This window comes from Pseudochaenichthys georgianus, chromosome 2 (assembly GCF_902827115.2).
Source record: "Pseudochaenichthys georgianus chromosome 2, fPseGeo1.2, whole genome shotgun sequence".
Lineage (NCBI taxonomy): Eukaryota > Metazoa > Chordata > Actinopteri > Perciformes > Channichthyidae > Pseudochaenichthys > Pseudochaenichthys georgianus.
Genome location: NC_047504.1, coordinates 11,608,725 through 11,625,174, shown reverse-complemented (window position 1 = coordinate 11,625,174; position 16,450 = coordinate 11,608,725). Strand labels below are relative to the sequence as shown.

Genomic DNA, 16,450 nt, shown 5'->3' with positions numbered 1-16,450 from the left:
TAAATATCTAATTTCCAGAATAACAACCAGCTTGTTCATAAATACACAGTATGTCATGTTATGTACGACGAAAAAGTACTCGAGCAATAAAGTCTCCTGAGCCTGTGTCATGTGATGTGACAGCCAGCAGATGGCAGTAAACACAAAGCTTTATTGGTAAGTGACAGCATGACAAACAGTTAGGGACCGTCCTATTTTCTCCGTCCTATGTCTTCTCTCTCTTTGTGTTGGATACCGTTGGATAGTATAAATCTAGAAGTGTGCCTCCTTTTACGTTTTTTCTGCGGGTGTTAACACGCACGCGGTCCCTAAAGCGTCCCTCGCTCCCTGCAAGTGGGCAGAGCAAACACACTGCCTGAAATCTCTCCAGTCTGCGCAACGAAACGACGTCTCCTCTGTTGCTCTTCCCTCTGGATTTCAAGTCTTATTACAGCTTCATTTCTCCACCGTGGGCTACAGAGAGAAAAGAGTAAAAAGGTAAGCTGGTTTTCTGCCTCATTGTTTATGCGCAGTCTTTAGCAGCGCGTGCTCGCTTGTCATTGCGGCGGACTGTGCGTGTTTTGTTGTGAAATGTGTGGTGGTCGACCGAGCTAACAAAGCTAATTTAACCTTAGAAAACAGGTGTATGTAGCTTTTAACCCACATAAAAACGTACAATACCCTAGTATTGTACGTTTTTACGTGGCTAAGCTTAACACTAGCTGCTTTCTTAATGGTCAGTGTTAGGCAATGTCAATGGTGCAACGCCGCAGAAATCAGAGGTCCCATTGTTATTACCCACTGGTTAAGCTACATTAAAATGCTTTATTTTCATATGCACCATAGCGTGAATAAAGTCCCATACTCCTCCAACAGACTCCTCTTAATACATAAAGAAATAAAGCTACATTAGAATCAAAAAAGGCTCTATTTTCATATGCACCACAGCTACACTGTTAGCATTGGAAACCTGAAGTCCCTCCAACAGAGACACACACACTATACTTAATACATGGAGACGAATAGGAAGAAAGTAGTGCAATAATATAGTGCAAGTGACACAATGCTGCACGTAAACAATGCAGGAGTAACTAAGCTGTGATAGAATAAGATGCAACCGATACTTGATTAAAAAAAGAGCATATATTTAAAACTGGTTTAAAATGACCCTATATTTTTCCTCCATCTTTTTATTAACGTAATTGTATTTATCTGTTAGCGTTAATCTGTAAAGCCCACTGAGACAAACACACATGTATATAAATAAACTTTGATTTGATTTGACTGTAATAATGTATAAATGTGTGGATTTGGGGACAACACACACACATGTATTGTTTGTGTTACAAACCTGCCTAGTTGATGCTAAAACAAGTTTGGGTAACACTTTACAATAAGGTACACAACATGTGCTTAGTTACCGAGGAACTACTAGATAGTTAATGGTTAGTAGTTCCTCAGTGACTGCGATTGAGGAACTGATGGTTAGCTACTGGTAAACAGACTGGGGGGTACTGTAGTAATTAACGAATCATTTCCAGGCCAATTGTCTCGGCTAAGGTGCCTTGTTACCTCGTCAATGAAGCTATAGAAATATGCTCATTACATTACATTACATTACATTGCATTTAGCTGACGCTTTTATCCAAAGCGACTTACAATAAGTACATTCGACCAGGAAGACACAACCTTGAAGAAAACGGAATCATAAAGTACATCAGGTTTCATAGAGCCAAGTATTTCAAGTGCTACTCAACTGGCTTTAGATAATAATAATAAATAATAATTAATATATAATATATAATATTTTTATAGCGCCTTTCAGGAAACCCAAGGTCGCTTTACAAGTCGGGTAGGGGGGGGGGGGAGTAGCGGAAAAATAAACCTATTAAACTAACTATACCGTGGGGAAAGCCTTGGTGAAAAGGTGCGTTTTGAGGGCTTTTGTGAAAATGTCCAGGAGTTGAGGCGCTGCGGATTTCGGGGGGGAGAGATAAGCCAGTCCTTTTATTAGTGCTCTGTTAGTAGTTCTATCGCTCGAGGTGGAGTCTAAAGAGATGAGTTTTCAGTCTGGAAGGTGTGTGAGCTTTCTGCTGTCCTGATGTCGATGGGGAGCTCATTCCACCATCTTGGAGCCAGGATAGCAAACCCACGTGTTTTTGCTGATGGGAACTTGGGTCCCCCTCGCAGCGAGGGTGCAGCGAGTCGTTTGGCTGATGCAGAGCGGAGTGCACGTGCTGGGGTGTACAGTTTAACCGTGTCCTGGATGTAGGAAGGGCCAGATCCATTCGCAGCATGGTACGCAAGCACCAGTGTCTTGAAGTGGATTCTAGCCGTTACCGGAAGCCAGTGGAGGGAGCGGAGGAGCGGCGTGGCTCGTAGCTAATTGATCGGGTCATCTCGACAATGAAGGGAGACAGATTTGTTAATCATGTTAATTCATGCTCGTTATTCTTGGCTGCAAAAGTTGTTTGTCCTGTTTCCAAAATATGGCAGGACAAAAATGAATTTCACTGCAATTCAATGCCAAGGTTTTTATGATATTCATGTTGTACAGCTGGCTATTGATCCCTAGCGGTGGTGCCTTCCTTTAGTGTTTCCTTATGCTGCTGCTATTCACAGGCACAGATTGTAGCGTGTTTCAGCTCAGCCTGGCTCATCGTTGAAGCACTGAGCTCACCATTACAGTCCAGTCATTTTCAGTCTGCCCCATTATCAGAATCACATAATCAGGTTATGGCACGCTGATCTGATTTGATGATATGTATCTTCTTTCCACGTGTGTACTGTCAGCCAGAAATATTGTCAAACCGGCTTTAAAGATACTTTTCGTGGCAAGTTCAGGATACAGTTAATACAGTTTATCCTGTCTAATGCAACCGCAGCCCTCGCTTCAAATCCTTGAGCTAACGCTGAGTGTAGCGACCGTCCCAAGGCGAGCCGCAGACGGCCCCTGGCTTTATAAAGAGCTCTTTCAGACACCTTTACGCTGAGGCTCTCGGGATTATGAATCCTGGGGAAAAGGAGCGAGAAATGGTCGGAGGGTTTGTGAGGGGGGGGGGCGTGCGAGGGATGGAGGAGAACTGGGCTGTGGTGATGGATGCTGTGCAGCGACACCTTCTACCTCTGTTAAAAACATTCAAGCATTTTGAAATTCAGTTTTAACCCTGAAACTATTTGACCGTAAGTTTTAAATCTAAACATGAGATGTAAAATCAGCTCTTGTTGCACTTTAGCCCACTTCACCTTGGCATCTCTTAAGAACCTCTTTCCCATCATGCAACACACACATCCGCTTCTTTACAGTCGGCCTACTGTTTGCAAAGCACTCATTTAGTCGTGGAGCTGCCGAGAGATGCTCATTGGTCGAGCGAGCCACAAAGCCCGCCTTAAATCCTCTCGACAAGCTGTTTTCACATCAAGGCCAAATAACTGAAGAGGTAATATTTGGGATTTTATTTTTTATTTTTTTAACTTTTTTTTATTGAGTCAGGCACAATGAGTTTATACAGTCAATATTTTTATTTATTTTTCCCCTTTCCCTCCCTCCCGGTCCTAGCTAGTAAAATAACTAACTAAATAAATAAGATAGATACCTGTATAGGTAAAAGTAAAGTAATATAGAAGATAATATTAAAAGAAAATGTATAGATAAGGGAATAAAGAATAGTAACAGTAATACTTGTACCAATATACTCATATGTATGTACACATGCACATACATACACGTACCTACCTACATACATACATGTATACAAAGACAGAACAAATAAATAAAAAATAAAAAAATAAAAAAAATTAATATAAAAAGAGACACAAGAAAAAATAAAAAATATATATTTGGGATTTGGGATTTTGACCTCCATTTTTATTCACACCCTCAGTTTCTCTCCTGTATTCTGAACAATCTCAGTCATGGATGACGATTACTCACGAAGGTGCGATGTTATCAAGTGAAAGCAAAGCGACGTCAGTTATCAGGGTGTGAGACGTGTGAGCCAGTTTCTATAGTTTTGGTTACGTCGCAGACGGGAAAGATTGCAATCGTGACATTTCAAGGTTTGCAGCAGGGGTGTCGAACTCAATTTCATCGCGGGCCACATTAGAATTATGGTTGCACTCAAAGGGCCGGTGGTAACTTTAAGACTATATAAATAAATATATATAGATAATAAATATATATAATTTTACAATATTTCCTCTGCATTGGGTTATTATCGGATAGGGTAATAACTTAATAATTAACTACGTCTGAAAGCAGAAGTCTCTTCATTGCGTTTGTCACAAAATGAGATGCATTGTGGGACATGTAGTTTATGGGCAACGTTCTCCTGTAAAGCGGCACGTAACATTATAATACACTTATTATATTCTTTGCAAGCTCTTGTGGGCCACATCAAATGAAGTGGCGGGCCGGATTTGGCCCCCGGGCCTTGAGTTTGACACCCCTGGTTTACAGGAACAAGCAAAAAGCATCTGTGAAAACCGGCATCATGCTACTAGCAAAGTGTGTTCATACAGATTGTGTTTTGGTTAGAGGTATGACTCAGAAGTGTGCGGCTAGGAGGAAATGTGCTTGGCTGGCTTTTTATTTTATGTCGCAACCCAATTCTCTAAATGAGAGCATTTTGCCGTTTCTGACTTCTTTAAAGGGGTTTAGAGGATTTGGATTCAGAGTGGAGACCAGCATTAGGATTAGCTTTATGCGAGGGGAAGTGTCACAGGCATGTCATGCAGCGTGTTAGAGTTTTGGGATTTAACAAAGTCAGTGACGGCCTTCGCAGGAATGGAGATACCAGTGTGTGTGTGTGTGTGTGTGTGTGTGTGTGTTTTAACACTGTTGTTCTTCCACATATTGTCATGGGGCCAGCTTGTTAGCATAGCAACAGAGCTTGTATGTGGTGGTGACAAGGGGAAGAGGAAGTGCCGCGACCCCCCTCTACATCTCATCTGCTATTCCTAACCACACTTGCCACCAGATCGTCTCATTATGTGTGTTGTAATGTTCTTTAACGGACGTTGTCTGATTATATAATCATATGCGCCGCTGCTGTTGATCTCCAGATTAACAGCAGCATGAGAATAACCGGCCGATGCTCCATGGCGGAGGCTCCGGTGGAAATTGCCGGGATTCGCGTTTTTACCCCCTTAATGTCTGACCAATGGGTGAACAGCATTTCCGTGCACATGACTTGCGTTTAAAGTGTATCGTCCGTTTGGGTTTTGCCCGTGTGAACGCAAACCGAAACTTCTGGAAAATGAAACAATGCAACCAAGAGAGCGGACTATTAGGTGTGAATGCATCAGACTATGCAAAGCTCTTGAGGGTTTTTTGCATGTATTTGTGAGCGCCCACAGACATCAAAAGGCCAGTCAGTGTTGCACTTCCTGAGTATTCTCTGGCTGGTGTGTTTTTCTTTTCTTTTCTTTCAATGTTTCTTTTATTATCTTTTACTGTTTTGAAATGCCTTTGTCTGAATGTCTTTCATTTTTGTAAAGCACCTTGAATTGCCTGGTGCTGAAAGGTGCTTTATAAATAGCCTTGCCTTGCCTTTCCTTTCCTTTCCTTTCCTTGCCTTGCCTTGCCTTGCCTTTCCTTTTCTTTCCTTGCCTTGCCTTTCCTTTCCTTGCCTTGCCTTGCCTTTCCTTTCCTAGCCTTTCCTTGCCTTGCCTTGCCTTGCCTTTCCTTTCCTTTCCTTTCCTTGCCTTGCCTTTCCTTGCCTTGCCTTGCCCAATGTCTCACAGAAATGATAACTTCCCTTCTTGTAATAGCAGACAACAAACTGTCCTACGTGTTGCTTCTTGTAGCTTGAAGTGTGTAGCTCTAAATTATGCTCAATACACACACAGTTTCAGTAGATGTTTGGGTCACCTCCTTCTACTTTTCTACGAGGATGTTGTGACTACGATTAGTGCGTCATTCTGTGAGGACATTCGAGAGGTCACTGTGAGAGAAAAAGGAAATTCCTAGCGAGTATTCTGGGTTTATCTGATCGTTTCCCTCCCAGACAAAGTTCAGATTGGATTTAAGGCTTCCAGGGTGGCGCTAAGATACTTCCTGTAGGAGTAAAGGTCGTTAGGTGTGGGCTCTTATTTCCTGCAAATGATTGGTGAGGTGATACTGTAAGGATAACAGATGTCCTGTGATGAATAACATTTGTTTTTATTGGTTTTGAAATGCGTGTTATCTGTGAAGCTTTATTCACAAGGGATTTCTTATCGTACCGACTGAGGCGGGTGGAACGGGAGAGGTTTTAATGCCCACTCGAAGACACTACGTCTCATTTGAAGTTGTGTGTGATTGTGTATAACCCATGTTTAACTTCCTGTAGTGGCGTCACATCGTAGCTCGAGTGCTTCCCCTTCCTCCATATATTTTCTTGGCACCCTCACTTTCAGATTCGGGCTGCAGGTTCCATAAATACACAAGAATACTGAAGAAATGTCTTAACCAGTTTCTTAACGTGCAGGGTCTTTGTCATGCTAAACATATTCAGCTTCAATCAAATAAAAGAAGACATCTCCATATTTGAGAATCAGGTCAACATAACATCAGATAAATGTTTCGTTATGAAGGATAACGAACGTCACAAAGAGATTTTCTTGTAAATATGTCTGTATATTTCCCACAAAACGTTGAAATCGGTCCCTTTCTGAAGAACTGCTCGAGCGTATCAGTGACTCGATAAGGACCACATCGATCTGCGTGTCGCTCGCATCTCAGATAAAGTCTCTGAAGGAAAGCCACCGGGTCGGCTCTGGTTACGAGGCGCTGGATTCAGGGCCTGCTCCTCTGATGAATAATTAAAAGGCGGGGCCGATGTGAAGAAGCACATTAAGATGCAGAGTCACACCGGTCTCCATGGTAGCAGGGCCATATTATCAGTATCACGTCTCCTTTGGCTTGGCGACTGACACACTAGCTCAGTCTGGGAGAGGAATGTCACCTTCTCGTCGTGGAGAAATGGAGAAAGTTTTTCAGAGGTTGATCCATCATTAATATCCAAAGCTACATTCAGAGCACATTGGCTTCTTCCAGTGGTTACGCAACACACTCTGAGTGTATGTTATTTCCGTTGCCTCTGTTTTTAGACCCCGGAGTAATGCACTGGAAATAATCTCGCGTCCTCACCTTTTTAAAATCCCCCCTTTGCTTTTAAGGAAGTTATTTTCAACCCGAGATGCAAAGGAAAATGTCTTTTACCTCGCTCAGCCATCTGGCCTGAGTCGAGCGCAAAGGCTGCGAGATTAGAAATGTTAAAGCCTGAGATTATTGGACAATGATGCGATATCATCGTTGTTTCTAAATCCCTGAGACTTGACCATAATCCAGTTACATCTGAGCACACACGGGAGAATAATCCATCGTGATTGCTGCCACATACACACCAGTACCAACAACATTTGTATTAGATATTCCTCCGACCTAAAGCAACGCAGAAGGTTTTTGCTAATCTGAACAGGCATTTCTGAAACTAGGAAAGCAAGGTTTATGGAAATGCTTCTTCTGTTGCCATTGAGCTAGAAATTGAGTCTGCAGTATCTGTATATTCTCAGGGATGCTGTGTTTTATTCATTCCCTGATCCATAAATACAAATAGTCAGATTTATTAAGATGTTGCTTTCATTGAAAGGAAATTCGACACCTTAAATCGAAATAAATTCCTTTCTTATTATCATGCAACGACCAAAAAGCAATCAGCTGCTCCGCTAAAGATTTGATTGTGTTTTCACTTTGATTTGTTTTTTAATTGAAATGAATTAGCCTTTTCTGCTGAAGAGTTTGTCACCAAGATTTCCACTCATGTGCAACAATTAAAAGACAAAATAGACTCTGAAACAAGTCAATCCTGTTTCCTCCTCCCTAAATCCTGTTTTTCGTCCTCCCTAAATCCTGTTTCCTCCTCCCTAAATCGTGTTTCCTCCTCTCTAAATCCTGTTTCCTCCTCCTAGTCGACACAGTTATCGTTTCCATCTTTAAAAATACATGATATATTCTGTTATTTCCCGGAACAGACCCTCCTGGTTTCAGGCCTGGCTGGGCGTCTCCGTGGGGTCGATACTCCAAACTGAAATACGATTACATAGTTTAAATTTCACCCCGTAACAGGAAAAGTTCCTTTGCAGCAGATATGGCCCCCCCCCCGGCTGCAATGACTCAATTGTTTCTGTCTTCAGATCCTCTTGAACCTACGGGGGTTTCGTGCACTGCGACTTCTTCACACAATGAAACAAGCGTTCAGCAGGTTGTTATGTTATCAAGTTGCGAAGGGTCATATATTGTGCAGCCTCAGCTGGCTGTCGACACGCGTTCTGTGGGCCAGAGGGCTCCCTGCCATACGAATGTAGATCCTGAATTAGAAAGCAGACAAAGGTTCTGTTGGGAGCTGCACAGACTATAATACACCGCCTGTGATTGTGAAGCTTCCCCAACAAAGCAGACATGTTGCCTGATGTCTTTCAGTGTTAAATAAGACTGACGGGGGAGGCGGCTCCAACGGAGAATGTGTATTCAGGACGCGAGGCAGCAGAGTTAATGTTCTGCGTATGTTTTGTCTCACGGCGATGGGTCGTTCCTCTCCGATAATCAACCCCGAAAACCTTCCAGCCGCCGTCGCAGGCAGTGAGAGACATCCGATGTTATCAGCTCTGCAGATTGCACAGAGCTACTGCCAAGGGCTTGTCTCATGAATTCACAGTGCGGTGCGGAGATCCCCTCCCCACCTCCACCGCCATAAGCCTTGTTCAAATTGGAGTTTGCATTTCCCCCTTGTCTTTTATGTCAGGGCTTAAACACCCCTGCTTTTGTCTATTTGCATAAAAAGATTTCTGGAAAACAAACACGAGCCTTTGTCTTAAACGACTGAGCAATCATGGTGTGAGACCCGCTGTGAGACGTGGGGCTCGCAGCTGTCCCTGACCCATTTATGAAGCTGATGGATCGGAGGTGAAAGGGGGCTTTTGTGCGGCTGCCTTTTGTGTTTCTTGGGAAGGGGCTTATGATTTCCCGACGACAGTTCAGTGCTGATGGATAATCGCTGCTGCTGTGCCTCATTGTGAACTCAAATTGCCTGAAAGATATTCATAATCCGTCGAGATGTTTGGACATCAATAGATCCATTTCATGGGAAATCCTTATTATGAGTTTTTGTATCTGTTTGTTTTCAAGCCAATTATTTAAAAAAAACATCCACTTGTTTGCTGTTTTGTTTTTACAAAATGTTGTATGGATTCAAGCTGTTCTGTAAAACGGAGGACCCATAAACACACGAAGAGAATTCACAATAAAATATCGATTAACACAGGAGACCGTGAGAGAATTTAGTTTGAGTTCGGTGTAGGGATGCATACCGGTATTACCGAAATACCGGTTACTGGTGGCTACGGTATACCGTACCGAAATCAGATCCGATTCCGATACTTTAAAAAAAAAAAAAAAAAAAAAAAAATCATTTTTTTAAAATTTAATTTTAAAAGCGAGTCCGTGGCCCGTGATGGCGGGTGTTATAAATTAGATTGCATAATCGTTTTTCTTCATATTTTATGTATTTGTTAGGGCCGGGACTTTAACGCGTTAATTAAGATTAATTAATTACACAAAAATTAACGCGTTTTAATCGCACTTATTTTTGCCCAGCGGAACGTTTCTCACTGGATGAGTTTCAGGCGTACCGATTATACTGGAGCACCAACTAACGTTCATGACTTCAGCATGGGACTTCAAACAACAACAAACCACGGTGAACAATAGTCAAACATGAACGAACAAGCTGATGAGACCGCTTTGGTCGGCCCCGTGGATGGGACATTTTGCAAATTATGCAAAAAAGAATTTGCATATCACCGCAGCACATCAAGCCTAAAGTATCACCTAAATGCAAAGCATGTAGCAGCTAGCATGTAGCAGCTAGCATGTAGCAGCTAGCATGTAGCAGCTAGCATGTAGCAGCTAGCGTGGACGTTAGCCCGACTCCGAGTGCAAGGAACCACACCCTGACCCAACCCACACGTTTCAGGGCCAGGATAAGTAAGTCCACGTCTGAGAGAATAACCAGCTCCCTGGCTCACTGGACTGCACTCGACTGTCGACCACCTGGAGTAACATCCATGTGGAAACTGCTTCTCTCTGTTCTCAGGTCAAATATGTATATTTGATTAAAAATGCGATTCATTTCGATTAATTAATTACAAAGCCTCTAATTAATTAGATACATTTTTTTAATCGAGTCCCGGCTCTAATATTTGTCATTGTTTGTTCAATACTAGAAAGGTAAGTCCCACGAATGAACTGTGATTTGTTTTCTCTAACCAGTGAAGGCAAATGTTGATTTTAAAGATGAGATTTGTTTGTTTGCCGAGATCTCATGACCTTTATTCTACTATGTATTTGTTCTCTAGTCGAATCTCAGGTTTAACATTAATCATAACGGTGCTATAATGGTCTGTTTGCATTGACAAGAGGTGCTATTCACGCGGCACACCTGATGTGTTATAAAATATATTCCATAATCGCTTTTCTTCATATTTTTAATGTATTTTTCATTGTTTGTTCCACACTAAGAGGTCCAAGAAGTCCCACAGTTGAATTTAATATTCATTTGACATGTGAACTATATCGTAAAGCGCTTCATGGGAGTAATTGTGGGATGATACATTTTCAAAGTATCACGATATGTATCGGTATCATAAAAAAGTCAACGATATGCATCCCTAGTTCGGTGTATTGTTGTGGTTGCTTACCAACATATTACAGGGTGTCCGCGGGGTCTTAAAAAGTATTAAAAGTTGATAAATCAATTTAGCGAAAATTAAGGCTATTAAAAAGTATTAAACGGCATTTTCCAAGGTATTAAGAAGGTCCACAGCAACGACAACATGAAACACCCTTTAATTTACTGAAACAACATGTCGGGAAACCCCCTCAAGGCGGCCCCATGCATAGCGTGCCATACACTGCTGCTTCTTATTTTAAGTTGCCTTGCTCCGCTCTGTGGGGGGGGGGGGGGGGGTTGGTTATCTGCTGGTGGACTACCTGAGAGATATGCAGCAGGAGAACACGCCGTCCACCGCGGCGAATAAACAGAAGGGCGACCATGACAACCATGCTCCGGGGTCTTCTTCGCTGCTTTTGGTGTATTTTGTGGCGGCAGCAGCGCCACTTACAGGCCTGGCATATGTACTACATACGTACTACTTTTTGCATTTGCATTTTTCTGTATGTGGGGTCGGGGTCTAAGCCAAACTATATCCGGTCACAGAGATCTGCTATTTTAAAGTAAGGTCAACACATATCTACCCTAAATATACAGGGTTCGTACGGGTGCTTGAAATCCTTGAAAATGCTTGAAATTTGACGTGGTGTTTTCAAGGTTGGGAAAGTGCTTGAAATTGAGATAAAGTGCTTGAAAATGTAAATGCTTTACTTTTACAAAAAATTGCTGTCTGACTGAATAGTTCGCTTTTTAGATTAAAAGAAAAGCATGGCTTCGCTTCTACATAAAACATCTCCGCTGCGGCCTTCCCGCGCGACCTGCAGGTGTGACCTGGGCATTCTGATGAGAGATAGATGACTGTGTGCCAGGAGGTTGCCGTTTCAACGAGCGTTGGCTAGCAGAAGACAAATGCAAGCCATGGCTAAGACGAGGGTCAAGCCCACGAGTAGCCTCCTGCAAAGTTTTCAACATAACGATGCGAGAGTCTGCGCTGACGAGCAACATGAAAGGTACGCCGTAGAGCATTTTAGATTAGGCTAACGTTGCATGTTACGTTTGTTTAAGCTAACGTTAGCTAGCTGAATAGCGAACTCCATGAGGGATAATAATTATTGCAGGGGACAATCATTTCAGAGCAGCGGACCTATGGTATGTGCGTTACAGTCGCCATCGTGTGGTGTTCAGAGGATGAAGCTCTCACGGCATGTCATGTTATAGTCATGAAATATAATCTATTGATTCGACTCAGAGCGATTTTGAAAGCGATGTATTTCTACTGTATGTTTCGTGCCTAAACCAAATGTGACTTGCTCTATCGAAATCAGTCACATTGACCCGAAGACACAGTTTCGTTTGAATTACTGGTCTGGGGGAAGCTCGCGAGTGTGTGTGTGTGTGTATTTTTGCATGTGTGTACCGGGGAAACACTCACAAGAAACACCGGCTGTTGCTATGCTTGCTGTGACGTTACATTACTCCGTTCTCCGCTTGTAATTATGCCGAAGCTTCAAAGCTGTATTTATCATCTGAATTTGCCGAAACAAGTTTAATATTCTGAAAGCCAAGACTTTGTTTATTTGAAAACAGATGAAAACAAACTGTCTTTTATATAAAATTGAAGTATTATACAAGTAAAACTACATTTTGTTTTAATCCCATTTAATTGTAGAATGAACACAGTCTTCCTTTGGAGATGTATAAGTCAGGAGTCTTGAGTAACAACATGACCTATAAATATATATATATATATAAATCATTGTACACATTAGTACATATTATTTTCCACTTGTTACCATTGTGAGTCTATTTTTATGCAGCTCTGCGTGATTTTGTGGCTACAATTCAGACTAATACACTACCAGAGGTGGATAAGTACTCAGATGTTGTACTTGAGTAAAAGTAGAAGTACTCAGATGTTGTACTTGAGTAAAAGTAGAAGTACTCAGATGTTGTACTTGAGTAAAAGTAGAAGTACTCAGATATTGTTTGAGTAAAAGTAGAAGTACTCAGATATTGTTTGAGTAAAAGTAGAAGTACTCAGATCTTGTACTTGAGTAAAAGTAGAAGTACTCAGATCTTGTAGTGAAATTATAAGTACTCAGATCTTGTACTTAGTAAAAGTAGAAGTACTCAGATCTTGTACTTGAGTAAAAGTAGAAGTACTCAGATATTGTGAAAATAGAAAAGTATTCTCATCTAAATATAGTGAAAGACAGTAAAAGTAGTCGTTGTGCAGATTGGTCCATTTCAGAATAATATATATATATGTTTTATAATGATTGATCATGAAAGTGTTCTCAGAGCTGGTGAAGGTGCAGCTAGTCTGAAGTACTTTGTAGACTGCAGGGTAGCTGGTGAAGGTGCAGCTAGTCTGAAGTACTTTGTAGACTGCAGGGTAGCTGGTGGATTTACTCCAGGTGGAACTAAAGTCTGATTCAACACTTTGTTATATTTCACATCATTCATCCACATCTGTGAAGTAACTAAAGGGATTAGATACATGTAGTGCAGTAGAAGTACACCATGTACCTCTGAACTGCAGTGCAGTAGAAGTACACCATGTACCTCTGAACTGCAGTGCAGTAGAAGTACACCATGTACCTCTGAACTGTAGTGGAGTAGAAGTACACCATGTACCTCTGAACTGTTGTGCAGTAGAAGTACACCATGTACCTCTGAACTGCAGTGCAGTAGAAGTACACCATGTACCTCTGAACTGTAGTGGAGTAGAAGTACACCATGTACCTCTGAACTGTTGTGCAGTAGAAGTACACCATGTACCTCTGAACTGTAGAGGAGTAGAAGTACACCATGTACCTCTGAACTGTGGAGGAGTAGAAGTACACCATGTACCTCTGAACTGTAGTGGAGTATAAGTACACCATGTACCTCTGAACTGTTGTGCAGTAGAAGTACACCATGTACCTCTGAACTGTAGAGGAGTAGAAGTACACCATGTACCTCTGAACTGTGGAGGAGTAGAAGTACACCATGTACCTCTGAACTGTAGAGGAGTAGAAGTACACCATGTACCTCTGAACTGTAGAGGAGTAGAAGTACACCATGTACCTCTGAACTGTAGAGGAGTGAAAGTACACCATGTACCTCTGAACTGTAGAGGAGTAGAAGTACACCATGTACCTCTGAACTGTAGAGGAGTGAAAGTACACCATGTACCTCTGAACTGTAGAGGAGTAGAAGTACACCATGTACCTCTGAACTGTAGAGGAGTGAAAGTACACCATGTACCTCTGAACTGTAGTGGAGTAGAAGTACACCATGTACCTCTGAACTGTAGTGGAGTAGAAGTACACCATGTACCTCTGAACTGTTGTGCAGTAGAAGTACACCATGTACCTCTGAACTGTAGAGGAGTAGAAGTACACCATGTACCTCTGAACTGTGGAGGAGTAGAAGTACACCATGTACCTCTGAACTGTAGTGGAGTATAAGTACACCATGTACCTCTGAACTGTTGTGCAGTAGAAGTACACCATGTACCTCTGAACTGTAGAGGAGTAGAAGTACACCATGTACCTCTGAACTGTGGAGGAGTAGAAGTACACCATGTACCTCTGAACTGTAGAGGAGTAGAAGTACACCATGTACCTCTGAACTGTAGAGGAGTAGAAGTACACCATGTACCTCTGAACTGTAGAGGAGTGAAAGTACACCATGTACCTCTGAACTGTAGAGGAGTAGAAGTACACCATGTACCTCTGAACTGTAGAGGAGTGAAAGTACACCATGTACCTCTGAACTGTAGAGGAGTAGAAGTACACCATGTACCTCTGAACTGTAGAGGAGTGAAAGTACACCATGTACCTCTGAACTGTAGAGGAGTGAAAGTACACCATGTACCTCTGAACTGTAGAGGAGTGAAAGTACACCATGTACCTCTGAACTGTAGAGGAGTGAAAGTACACCATGTACCTCTGAACTGTAGAGGAGTGAAAGTACACCATGTACCTCTGAACTGTAGAGGAGTGAAAGTACACCATGTACCTCTGAACTGTAGAGGAGTGAAAGTACACCATGTACCTCTGAACTGTAGAGGAGTGAAAGTACACCATGTACCTCTGAACTGTAGAGAAGTGAAAGTACACCATGTACCTCTGACTTGCATTCACTGTCAACCTAAAAGTACCTCAACAATAGTAATCAATAATGTATTGAAAAGTTATTTGGCTGATAGTTGTATATCGGCTCAGCCAGGTATATGGGAGGCCCAGTCTACGTACAGATCACTAATTTTGAAATATTAAACTTAGTTTTCTTTTCTTTAATTTTTCATCCTCGTGTAGAATGCTATCACGAAACACACATGTGGTTGTTTATAGCATAAAGAACATCTGATTTAATGTGAGGTAGGGAAATAATCATTTGAGTATGTGTATATAAATATGTAATTTACAACAGCTGTAAGATGCTGGAAAATGCACCTTGAAAATGCGTGAAAAGTGCTTGAATTTGAAGGTGTAAGAACCCTGAATATAGTCTATATTAAGAACGAGAAAAGTCTTAACATATATATCGTTTTTTGTAAACGTATGACAAATGTGTGAGGGGGATGACGTCAGAGCATCGTCCTCTGTGCCGGGACAGCCCCAGCCCAATTGAACCCCTGGGTATTTGTGAGGGAGCTCCTACATGGCATTACCCCACTGAAGCTCATGAAGTTTCATATTTAAAAGTTTTGTCAATTTGTTTATTGGTCAAATACTGGTTTCTACTGGTTCTACTGGAATGAAAGAGCACAGAGTACAGAGGCAGCAAAGCAGCACACTGCATTAAACCTGACCTTCACAGAGAGGGTGAAGTTCATGTGGAGAGGAGGCTTCTGTCTGCACTCTGTTTAGTTGTGCTATCTTACAATCAATAGTAAATGTGAGATAAAGTGTGTCGCCAAGGTAACCGGTTAGAACTCGAAGTTGCGATGAGGTCTTAAAATGTATGGAAAGGGTCTTAAAAGGTATTAAATCTGACTTCAGGATTCCTGCATACACCCTGCATTAAGCCGTCTCCCTTGACTCAGCCGTGCATAGATGGCCTTGAGGTTTCAGTTGGGACTGCCTTGTGTTCGCTTTGAGTCCACGATAAAGATATGGGCTTTATTCTCAGACAGGTGAAATGTGTTCCTGCTAATGCTGTGATGACACGGGAATCTCTATCGATGTTGTCTTCTGTTGCTACAAAGGCTTTCCGGCGGTGTAGTCGAGACGCTGCATGAGGTGCAGCAGCCGAGCAAAGTGAAATATGGAACAACAGGAAACAAAGAAAGCTTGTGGTTTGTGATAGGAGAGATGGCTCAATCTCTAACTGTCTGTGAAACTTTGGCCCCAAAGCACGACTATCCAGATAACACACGTTACACGTCAGCCCCACGCACGCTGCAGTCGAGGCTGCGTGCGTTCAGGAACTGACACACATTCGTCGTCTGGTTATGTCAGCTGTGTGCGTTAAATGTACAATGTAGTTGCTATGAGTGCAGCAGAAGAGGATCATCGCAACCCACTTACGATTAACCGAGACACACTTTTATTTATGAAACGATCTCGCTGACGTCACACTAGCGTCCTATCACAAATGAGATCATTTCTTTCCTGGCTGTTTCCAAAGAGCCCTCAATGAGGAAGCAGTCAGGGTCGAGATTTGCATTTCAACATCAGCTCAAACTCCTCCCGACATTCAATCCGTCTCGAGTTCTTCCTTATAGTCCATCTGATGCCAGCTTCTGACACGAGAAGGTATGATCGTAA

At 42.1% G+C, this 16,450-nt stretch overlaps 1 protein-coding gene across 1 annotated transcript in view; it reads left to right on the top strand.

Annotated features, from left to right (window-relative positions):
- Positions 1–235: 235 nt before the first annotated feature.
- The window catches only part of mgat5 (alpha-1,6-mannosylglycoprotein 6-beta-N-acetylglucosaminyltransferase), an 81,988-nt gene continuing 65,773 nt past the window's right edge, over positions 236–16,450 (top strand). Inside the window, exon 1 of the mRNA XM_034096099.2 lies at positions 236–477. The gene's annotated coding sequence lies outside the window, so the exon portion shown is untranslated. The remainder of the gene's footprint in view (positions 478–16,450) is intronic.